The 12,083-nt window shown below is 43.5% G+C and overlaps 1 pseudogene; it reads right to left on the reverse strand.

The window, feature by feature from the left end:
• Positions 1–622: 622 nt before the first annotated feature.
• LOC101352727 (pterin-4-alpha-carbinolamine dehydratase pseudogene) lies at positions 623–6,573 on the reverse strand (annotated as a pseudogene).
• Between the last annotated feature and the right edge of the window lie 5,510 nt (positions 6,574–12,083).

Genomic DNA, 12,083 nt, shown 5'->3' on the forward strand with positions numbered 1-12,083 from the left:
ACTGGAGAAACCCGGAGAGTATGGCCCCCAGACACCCTTTTAGCTCAGTGGTAAAGTCACTTCCGAGGTTCACGGTTCAGCCAGAGATTGGACAGCCCCATAAAACAAAACGAGACTAATGAGGCACAGCAGTCCAGGGACAAGGACTAGAAGGCAGAAGGGGACAGGAAAGTTGGTGAGAGGGAACGCAAGGTTGAGTAAGGACAGTGTTGACATGTAGTGGGGTTCTTAACCATTGTCATAGGGCAACATGTGTAGTAACTGTTTAATGAGAAACTATTTTGTTTGCAAACCTTCGTCTAAAGTGAGAATAGCAGCACAACTGGAAGAACGTAATCGATGTCACTGAATTGTGCATGTAGAAATTTTTGAAATGGTGTATCTTTGGATATGTATATTTCCACCAAAAAAATTAAAAAAAAAAAGGCCAAGAAGGGAGAGGGTTGACATGTTGTGGGGTTGTTAACCAATGTCATAAAACAATATGTGTACTGACTGTTTAATGAGAGACCATTTGTTCTGTAAACCTTCACCTAAAGTACAATTTAAAAAAAAAAAAAAGACAAAAAAAAACCAATTCAGCCACCCCTCTTCCCTGAGGAATTAAAAGAGAAAGGACAGCCTATGTCATGGATACTGCTACTTGTTCAGTGAAGCTGGCCAGCTTTATGTCCCTCTCTGAAAGGCCTGCACACTCATGGGTACTCAGGATGATGTAAACCTTGTTGTACGCATTAAACCATTCAGCATGGTGGTCACGTTTCTCAGCCTGCAGGGCCGCCCTTGTCATGAACCCAAAAGCTCTAGTGAAGTCTTTGAAATGGAACTGTTTGAAGATGGCCTCACTGCCTACCAGCTCATTCTATCCCACAGCCCTCAGGTTTGGCAGCAGTTAGTCGCTCTCCTTGGTGTTTAGCCTGTGTGCTTTGCCATGTCCAAGTATGGCAGGGCTTGGGCGAGCAGCCAGTGTCCTGCCAAAAGGCAACCACCACCCACAGAGAATGTATTGGCTGATTTTTAGAAGTAGATCACCAGGCCTTTCTTCCTACTCTAAGGCTGAAATCTCCACTGAAACCTATTCAGCATCATAGCAACACACAAGCCTCCACCAACAGATGGGTAGTAGCTGTGCATGAGGTTCACTGACTGGGAATTGAACTAAGGCCTCCCACGTGGAAGGCAAAAATTCTATCACTGAACCACCAGTGCCTCAGATAGGTGCTTATAATGCTACAAATCTGCAGAAGAGACTGGGTTTAGGGACCATTTTACCCTGTGCTGCTGCCATTGTGGTCTTTCTTTTTGACTCAGCTGATTTCCCCCAACCCTTCTCATTTAGTGACTTCTTCATCTCAGCTATTGAGAAATGAGGAAGGTGTCTTGTGTAATAAGTGGATGGCAACCATGCAGTCTTCACATGACTCTAAGTGCTGCCTGCAGTGGTAGAGTTACTGCTTCACAATCTGACTTCTGAACTACATCACTGGGGTTTTAATAATAAATAACCAATTATATGCTTAAGTGTTCAGAAAAAAAAGTCATGTGATTGGGAGGTGAGGGAGGAATGATGCCATTAATATTTTCTTGACACTGCTCAAGAATTGTTCTTAGTTGAACCTGCATAAATAATTAAACAGAGATAGGGAGGGAAAGGGGAAGATAATTCACTTTCCACTTATACTGGTTTGTTCCTGGCCACCCATGAAAAAAAAGCAAACTGCCACATGATTATATTTTTATAAACTGATTACCTACTAGAGGTCATTAGAGATGGTGCTTAAACTTTATTTGTTATTATTAGTGGCAAAGTCAACAACTCTCGTAAGCAGTAGTCTTCCACCATAGAGAATTCCCCATAAGAATGTGAACCTGTAAATGTTCAGTTGATGCATCCAGGGTTGGCTAAGATGGGTGGGGAGGGGAAGATGCTCATACTCTGTTGATGAGAGTACAAATTGGTTCAGCATTTTGGGAGGGCGATTTGGAAATATCTATCAAAAGTTTTAATTGGCATACTAATTGATGTAGCAAGTCTCCCACAAAATCTAAAGAAATAGCCACACAAATGTGCAAGAATATATGTACAACATTGTCCAATTTTTTTTTATTGTACTTTAGGTGAAGGTTTAAAGAACAAACTAGTTTCTCATTAAACAATTAATATACATATTGTTTTGTGACATTGGTTGCCAGCACCACGACATGTCAACACTCTCCTCTTCTTGACCTTGGGTTCCCCATTACCAGCTTTCCTGTCCCTTCCTGCCTTCTCGTCTTTGCCCTTTAGCTGGTGTGCTTATTTAGTGTAGTTTTGTTTTATGGGCCTGTCTAATCTTTGGCTGAAAGATGAACCTCAGGAGTGACTTCATTACTGAGGTAAAAGTGTGTCCGGAGGCCATACTCTTGGGGTTTCTCCAGTCTCTGTCAGACCAGTAAGTCTGGTGTCTTTTTTTTTTTTTAATTTTACTTAGAATTTTATTCTACAGGTTTATCCAGCTCTGTCCAGGACTCTCTATTGTGATCCCTGTAAGAGCAGTCAGTGGTGGTAGCCAGGCACCATCTAGCTTTACAGGACTCAGTCTGGTGGAGGCCGTGGTAGCTGTGGTCCATTAGTCCTTTGGACTAATCTTTTCCTTGTATCTTGTTCCCTTCATTCTCCCTTGCTCCCAAAGAGGTGAGACCAGTGGAGTTACTCAATATTTTTAATATCAAAAAACAAACAAACAAAAAAACCAAAACCAGAAATAGGCCAAGTGTCTACCAATAAGAACGTCCACATGATGGAATTCTAGATAGCTATTAAAAAGAGTGACATAGATCTATATGTAATAACATGAAAGGATGAACATGATATATTGTCAATTGAAAATAAGTAGCATATAAATTTTCATCTGAGATATATATATATAAAGAAATCACAAAAGGACATATACTGTATGACACCACTACTATAAAAACGTTTACACACCAAAAGAAACAATCTTTGATGGTTACGAGGAGGGGGGGTGGGGGATGGAAAAACACTAAATAGACAATAGATGTAACTTTGGTGAAGGGTGGGATAGTACACAGTACTGGAGAGGCCAGCACAACTTGTACAAGGCAAGGTCATGGAAGCTCCATAGACACATTCAAACTCCCTGAGAGACTGAATTACTGGGCCGAGGACTGCGGGACCATGGTCTCGGGGAACATCTAGCTCAATTGGCATAGCATAGTTTATAAAGAAAATGTTCTACATTCTACTTTGGTGAGTAGCATCTGGGGTCTTAAAAGCTTGTGAGTGGCCATCTGAGATACTCCACTGGTGTCACCCCTTCAGGAGCAAGGGAGAATGCAGAAAACTAAAGACATAAGGGAAAGATTAGTCCAAAGGACTAATGGACCACAGCTACCACAGCCTCCACCAGACTGAGTCCTGTAAAGCTAGATGGTGCCTGGCTACCACCACCGACTGCTCTGACAGGGATCACAATCGGTCCTGGACAGAGCTGGAGAAAAATGTAGAACAAAATTCTAACTCACAAAAAAGAAAAAGACCAGACTTACTGGTCTGACAGACTAGAGAAACTCCAAGAGTATGGCCCCAGACACGCTTTTAGCTCAGTAATGAAGTCACTCCTGAGGTTCACCCTTCAGCCAAAGATTAGACAGGCACATAAAACAAAATGAGGCTAAAGGGGCACACCAGCCCAGGGACAAAGACTAGAAGACAAGAGGGGATAGGAAAGCTGGTAATAGGGAACCCAAGTTTGAAAAGCAAGAGTGTTGACATGTCATAGGATTGGTAACCAATGTCACAGAACAGTACGTGTACTAATTTTTAATGAAAAGCTGGTTTGTTCTGTAAACCTTCATCTAAATTACAATAATAAATAAAAATTTTTTAGAAAATTAAAAAAAGAAAAGTGGCCACCATAAGACTTCATATGCTGTGGTGACATGAAATTTTGGAAGCTTACATTTTGTCTGGAATTAAGTCTGCAGTTGAAAGAAAGAAAGAAAGCAAATCATACAAACTTAGCTTGTTCTTTCCTTTGGCAACTAAAACAAAATAGAAATAAGTCTGAGAAACACTGTGATGTTTTTGTTAGTTGCCATTGAGTTGATTCCGATTCATGGTGACCCCATGTGTGGAGAGCAGAACTGTGCTCCGTGCAGTTTTTGAGGCTGTGACCTTTCAGAAGCAGATGGCCAGGCCTGTCTTCTGAGGTGCCTTTGGGTGAGTTCGAACCACAAACCTTTTGGCTAGTAGTCAAGTGCTTATCAATTTTGGTTCATAATTGTTCCTCTGATACTTTAAAAAAAGGTTGAGTTTTCCAGAATCACTTCAACCACTTTCAACTTCTAACCTATTGAGTAGAGGAGCACAGTCATCCTCATTCCTTATGCACAACAGCCCTTCTCTTTGGACGTTAAAAAGAAAACCTATTCCCAGAGACCACCTTTCAACCAAACCATAGATAGTCCCATAAGATAAACAATAACACCCAAGAGGAACATGCTCTTTAGAACAGTCAATTAGATGAGACCAAAAGGACAACAATTGCCCAAAAGCAAAGACAAGGCAGGAAGGGGCAGAAAATCTGGATGAATGGAAATGGGGAACCCAGGGCAGAAATGGGGAGAGTGCTGACACATTGTGGGGAATGCAACCAATGTTATAGCACACTTTATGTACAAACTATCGAATGGGAAACTAATTTGCTCTGTAAAGTTTCACCTAACTCAACCCAAAAACCTGTTGCCGTTGAGTTGATTTCAACTCATAGCAACCCTATAGAACAGGGTAGAACTGCCCCAGAGGTTTCCTAGGAGCAGTTGGTGGATTTAAATTGCCAACCTTTTGTTTAGCAGCCAAGCTCTTAACCACTGCGCCACCAGGGCCCTAATTTGCTCTGCAAAGTTTCACCTAAAGCACAGTGGTAATTTAAAAAAAGAAATAGAAAACCCATTAGAGAAGTATTGGTTGTTCACCGGCCCTACAGTCTTCCATCCATGTGGGGAAATTCAGGGCTCAGCTGTTAGCCGTGCATCAACCCCAAGTGTTCCCTGCTCTTATCCATCCCAACGCGGCATTGTTCACCACCATCTTTATCTCAATTTATATTTGTTGAGAACTTTCCAAGTGCCAGGCATTATACTAAATGCTTTGTATGCATCAGCACATTTTGCTCCTCAGAAGAAATTTCTTCTTATATCCATTTTTCAGAATAAGAAAACTGGAGTTTAGAGAGGTTAACTGGCATGCCCAAAGGCCAAGGTTCACACACTGGTAAGAAGGCAGTCAGACTCCAGGCCTGCACACTTATCTCCATTTGACCTGGGAATAAGACTGTAAAGAACAGGTTGATTCTAGAATGATCTCTGAGAGGCCCTGCATTCTGTAGGCACTGCCTACTACTCATGCTAGCCTGTGAGCCAAAGTCTTCCAGAAAGAAACTTAGTCATTAAAACCTAGTACAGATCCCAGGTCCAGGGAGTAACTTACACTCTGGACAACTTGAACTCATTTCCTTTTAAGGCACGAGTTTCTTCAGGACACTAAATGATACTCACCACCACCCAGGATCCTAAAAGTATAGCAAGCACTGATTAAGGTACAAGAGAAGCTTGTACCTTAGAAATAAAATTTATATTGTATCTATGGTAGATTTCTTTTTCCAAAGATGATCATGTCAATATCTTCACTTCCATGTGGTCTTTGTACAAAATGACCTTGACAATTCTTCCGTTGATGATGGGATCTATATCTCCTTTTTGAACCTGGGTGCGACCTGGGTGTCTGCTCCTGATAAAGTATGCCATGCTTTGTGACTTCTGAGGCTACAGCGTAAAAATACCATGCACCTCCGGCTTGCTCTATGGGGACACTTGCTCTTGGAACCCAGCCTCCATGCTGTCAGGGAGCCCAAACTAGATCTTGCAGAGAGATCATGTGTAGGGACCAGCTGTCCTTTCTGTGCTCTACCCAAATTCCTGTCCCACAGAATCAGCACACACAATAAATGTGTTTATGTTCCATTCAGTTTTGGAGTGGTTTGCTACATAAAAATGGATAACCAGAAGGGAGTCTCAACTGACACTTAAATTAGTTAACAGCAGCATGGGGGAGTGGAAAGGCATCTGATGGGGGACCAGAAGACCTAAATTCTAGTCTTCACGTCACTAGTGGAAGAGGGACCAGTGTCACCATTATGCCAAAATAGACAGAGTTTGATTCCCAATGCCCACCTCCCTTTCTGCTTATGGTAGGTCATTTAATCTTGCCAGTTCAGGGTGAACTCTGTATCTGGGACTTAAAACTCACGCTCCTTTGGACAAGTACGCAGTCAATTCAGGAGTCTTTCTCCCCTGGGACTACATTCATATTCTGAGGGTTTGGTTCTTAAGTTGGTGTCTTTGGGTGCGGAGCTCTTGTCTTCATGTACTCTATCTTCTGTTGGCCTTCTCTGAGGGATAACTCTTTCCTGCTGGCCTTGCTCACCAATGATTGCCCTGCACGTTGGTGGAGATGACTGTGGGCTTGTCATGGCCCCTGGCACTGGCTGCCCACAGGTCAGGTTTAGGCATAGAAGGGACTATACCTTGCTTTCCTGGGTGTAGCTTGCAGTCAGTAAAAATCTCTGAAGGAAACCCTGTCTTAGTCATCTAGTGCCGCTATAACAGAAATATCACAAGTGGATAGCTTCAACAAACAGAAATTTATTTTGTCACAGTCTAAAATTCCGGGCATCATCTCCAGGGGAAGGTTTCTCTGTTGGCTGTGGAGGAAGGTCCTTGTCATCAGTCTTACCTTGAACTAAGAGCTTCTCTGAGCAGGAGACTCTGCTTTCCTGATGGTATGAGGTCCCCCAGTTCTCTGCTTGCTTCCCTTTCCTTTTTATTTCTTGAGAGATGAAAGGTGGTACAGGCCACACCCCAGGGAAACTCCCTTTACATTGGATAAGGGATGTGACCTGGGTAAGGGTGGTGTTACAATCCCACCCTAATCCTCTTTAACATAAAATTACAATCACAAAACGGTGGACAACCACACAATACTGTGAGTCAAGGCCTAGCCAAACTGATACACACATTTTTGGGGGGACATAATTCAATCCATGACAAACCCCATCCCTAGCCTGGGCTGAGTGGGTAGATAGCAAGGTTTCAGTGAGACGTGGGGTGGAGGGGACTGCTGGTGCCCTGAGCCATCCCTGATGACTCCTTTCTGGGGAGTGCACAGTTCCGGTGGAGGGGAGTGAGGCAACCAAAGTCTTCCAGGGGTCAGTTCATTTGGGCAAACAGCCGGGTAACAGGGTTCAGCAATCTCAGTGAGCATCCTAGTACCCTATCTCCTTGTTACTGCTTTTATTGTTGTTGGTAGCTGCCATTGAGTCTGCCCCTGACTCATGGAGACCCCATGCACAATGGGATAAAATACTGTTTGGTCCTGCGTCATCCCCATGATTGATTGTGGGTTGGATCATTGTGATCCATAGAGTTTACACTGGCTGATTTTCAGAAGTAGATCATCAGGCCTTTCTTCCTAGTCCATCTTAGTCTGGAAGCTCTGCTGAAACCTGTTCAGCATTATAGCAACACACAAGCCTCCACTGACAGATGGGTGGTGGCTACACATTAGGTGCAGAGACTAGGAATTGAACCCGGTCTCCAGCATGGAAGGGACGAATTCTACCACTGAACCAAGAACCATGACTGCCCCTTGTTAACCCTTAGATCTGTTAAATTTGCATTTCTGTTGTGCCTGTTGTGTTTCATTATATCCTCAATTTATAAGAAGAGCTCAATAGCTCAAAAGTGTCCTATTGAGATGGAAAAGCTGTGCTAGAGATAATGACAAAAATACCATGACTCAGCAGAAGGGTGAACAAGTGGTTCAGGTGAGGACTTTCAACTTATTGAAGTGTAAACACAAACCAACTCTATTTTTCTCCTAGCTGCTACCCATCAGGCTCTGTTAGCCACCTGTTCTGATGGATGATGTGTTTCTTAATGATATCTCAGTCTGATTCCAGAATTTTCAGTCACTTTCAGTTATTAAAAGCTTCACTTCCTGTAAAAATGGCATGGCGGCAGTGTCATCTGACTTCCTCGTCTAACTTCACAAGGGGGAAGGAGAATCATTACGAACATCAAGAGCCCAAGGCTGCACTGCTATCAGGTAAGGGTCAGACATACCTCCTCTCTCTGACCTCTTACCCTTTTTACCCTTTTGCCCCAGAGGCATCCCACTCTGCCATCAAGCTTCTTGTCCAAAGGCAGTCAGCTTTCTCACTGCTCCGTGGGCCAGGAAGCCCACTGCGCCATCTCCTGCCAAATTCCTGGTTCCACTGCCTCTGCTGCTGCCATTTCTCTGCCGCCACTTCTCGCCATCTCTGATGTTATCTCTCTCTCTGTGTCTCCTGGGTCTCAGAGGGTCTCAGTATAGGGATCCTGAATCCAAAGGATGCACTCCACTCCTGTCTCTTCTTGGTGGTAGTCAGGTCCCCTCTGCTCTGGGATTGGCTCTTTTTAAGTCTGGTAGAATGCCAAAACTGACCAATCCCTCCTTAGGGTTCCATACAGGTTATTTACATGGTCCTACTTCTGCAGGGTTCCAGGTACCTTATTTGCATTATCAGCAAACTGTCCAATCCTCTCAATGGACCCCAAGTACCTTATTTGTATAGTACCACCCAATTATTTGGTGGAAGTTACAAGACCATGGCTAGAAGGACCATATTAAGTAATTCACTGTACCATACTTCCATTTCAATCATTTCCATCCTTTTGAAAACTTCATTCTCACATTGAGCCTCATTGCCTCATTGTGGGCCAGACTGTGACTCCACTGACTCAGTGAGTGTTAGTGGGGGGCCTGAGGAGGAGTCTGGGGGGCATGATAAGTGATCTGGTCCATTCTTTGACCACCTGCCTGAAGCAAGTTGTCCAGTCTCTGCTGGGCCTCTTCGACAGCCTTCTCCTGGGTAACAATGAGGTTGCTGGAACCCTCTCTGATGGCCTTTGCTGCTTATTTATCCAGAACTGTCCAGCCTCATCAAGTCCCTCTGTGAGGCTAGCACCCAAATCTGGCTCTGTCCTGAGGATGCCTTCTTTGGGAGGGTTTGAGGAGCCCCCTCCTGCACCCAGCTAATGACAGGCCTCTTCCTCTATCCATCAGTCCCTCCTGCAGAAGGTCCACCCCACAATGTCTCCTGGGGTCCCCTCATCCAGGGGTTGACCCTTGATGGAGGAGGGAGGGTACCAGCAAGATAGCTTTAGCTTTTGTCACTTTTCTTAGCAACAAATTGTAACAAGTTTGAGGGAATTCCGAGCTGATCAAGAAAAGATATATGACCACGAGACAGCACATCGCACAACAAGCTATTTATTGGGGCCGATGCAGTGACAGCAGAGTATAGGGGTCATCCCTACAGCAGCAGTCTGCTAGTGGCAAGCTGTGCAAGGAGCCACCAGAAGAGGAAGAGGCATGGAAACCCCCTGGGAAAGGAGAAAGGAATGGGGTGGGAGGTGGGAGGGCTTACATGCCCCTATGTTGTGTTTTCCCACAGCAAGGTGGGGTGTCTCTCGGTCAGATAGCTCCAAAGGCAGCAGCTCCTTAGGGTCTTTATAACTACAGGGTTGTATCTTATCTATAGCTAGCAGAGGCTGGGTGCAGTTTTGAGAGGTACATAAAACAGGCAGGCTCTAGGCGGCCAAAAATCTGCATATTTGGGCTGCTTTTAAAACAATCGCATGTGTACAAATTTAAGGTGGCGCCAGAGGGTTTTTTGGCCTAATGGACCTCGACTTGCTGTGAGGAAGTAAACAACTTTGGGCCAATACACAGAGGATATCTCTGCCTCAATTATAACCAATAAACCCATGGATATCCTAGATATGCTTGCCAAATGACGAAAATGCAGGTGCCCTACCCCTGAACCTCTTCAGTCCCACCAACTCTAATGTGCTCCTTTCTACTTTCTCAGGTCTAGGCTGTAAAGTCTCTGCTTGGGCCGAGGCTCCATGAATTTCCAAAAAAAGATGACTGCTCGTCCTCGACTTAGTGGAGAGAGAAAGGCATGGTTTTAGCCTCTAAGATTTTGGGAGCATGTCAAACGCCCCCTCTCCTCACAGAGAGGAATGGTGGAAGTCATTATTTCTGCTACACGAACTTTGCCCTTTCCCACTAAAACAATCTCTCACACTTTCTGGCTCTGTTTATGGTGGGTGAGGGTCTGCTAGATTAAGTTATTATTCAGAAATATCTACTCCCCCATCTCACTTTCATGGCCAGAATAAACTTCCCTGCCCAACTGATGTTGAGTTTGGCCATGTAACTTGCTTTGTCCAACAGAATAATGCTGAAGAGATGGTGTGCTAGTCCTGAGCCTAGGCCTTAAGAGGCCTTGCACGTTTCTGCTCACCCTCATGTACCACCATCATTGTCACACGAGGAGTGAGAAATAATTTTTAATTCTCCTGGAATTCAGATTTCTGGGGTTCACGGAGTTGGGATGACCCACCCAGGCCATCTGCCCTAAGATGTCCTTTTGAACCTTGAGCTTTGAAGAAACTCATTTTCTAAAAATCACTTTTGAGACAAACAATGGTCTACATAAGATAGTGGACCGTTTTGCCTTGGACATTGTGCTCTTTGGAAGAATTTAGTCAGTTTCAGGAAACAGACACACCAAAAGGACAGAATGGGAGCTATGTTTTAGGGTAAATCAGTAATTAATTGTTCTTTAAGACAATGCTGTATGAAATTCTTCCTGACCACAAACTGTTTATCTGTTTTATTCCAACCCTTTTTCTATGGCAATGCTGATAAGATTTGGTATAAGAGTCTTTAGAGATTCTGTCATATTCAGAACACTTTTAACTGTCTAGTCAAAATGTGGAGGCCTGGTGGTGCAGTGGTTAAGAGTTCAGCTGCTAACCAAGAGGGTGGCAGCTCGAATGCAGAAAGATCTCACTTAGCATCTCACCACATCAAGTTATAATTGTGTATCTAAATAATGAAAAAGACTCGAGTATTACTGTAAAATGTGAATTTATATGCTCTGAGAGAAACCAGTGAGTCTGTGAGGTCAATGGTTTTGTATCACCAAAATAAATTAATTAAGTGTGAGTAAAACACATGAAAATGAAACTTAAAAGTTGAATTTTATTGAACCAGCAATCCATTGGCTCCAATGCATTTTCCATTAGAAATTTTTGTTAGTGGCATGAAGCCCTTAAAACTTTCTTGTCACTTTAGGTAAAGCAAAGTGGCTTGCTAGTAAAGCAGCTGTGTACGTGTTAGAACAATTTTAAAGCAATTTATTCCCGTGTAAACTTGATGCATCCTGTCACTGAAAGCAAAGAGCCTACAACTGCAGAGAGATCCAAGAAAAAAAAATATATATATATATGTATATATACTCCATGCATCAAAAACAGCTAAACCCCACACTTGTACTGAGAAGCTCGTAAACGTAGCCACGAAAGTAATGCCAAATATTATTGTTGCCAGGTGGCAACCCTAGGTTCTGCTTGGTGTGACTTGCTATAGCCAATAAACAAGAGGTTGAAGTGGAAGAAGAAAGGCATCTTTATTTCGTTGCGCAAGGAAAGGAGCAATTGGGGCTGCTGCCTCCAAGACTGCTCAAAAGCAGCTTGGGGAGGTGGGAGGTGGGTTTTTACAGAGGCAAGGAAATGCAAATTCATTATGAATATTCAGGATTGACCTTTACACAGGCACTCAGGGCTTGGGGATGACTATGCATTTTCTCTAGACAAGGGTTCAATTCTCCAGGATGGAAGAACAGTGGATTTTCCTTTATTAGCATGTTAAGTCCCCACTTAGAGATGAGTTGAGGCCATGTATGACCTGTTCTGTGGTCATCTTGTCCAGGACAATTTCAGAAGAATGTGCAGATTATTCTGCTCCGTGTAGGAGCATAAGCCAGAGCAAATGTCTCTTAGAAAGTGTGGACTCAGACGCTGTCTGCCTCATTATGTTAAGAGAGAAAGAAGGCACTCTTTGCTGCATTTCTTTATCAGATGGCACTGTTGAACATAAAGTATTAATTGGCATATAGTACAAAGACCTG

This window comes from Trichechus manatus, unplaced genomic scaffold (assembly GCF_000243295.1).
Source record: "Trichechus manatus latirostris isolate Lorelei unplaced genomic scaffold, TriManLat1.0 scaffold00082, whole genome shotgun sequence".
In the NCBI taxonomy this organism is placed as follows: Eukaryota; Metazoa; Chordata; class Mammalia; order Sirenia; family Trichechidae; genus Trichechus; species Trichechus manatus.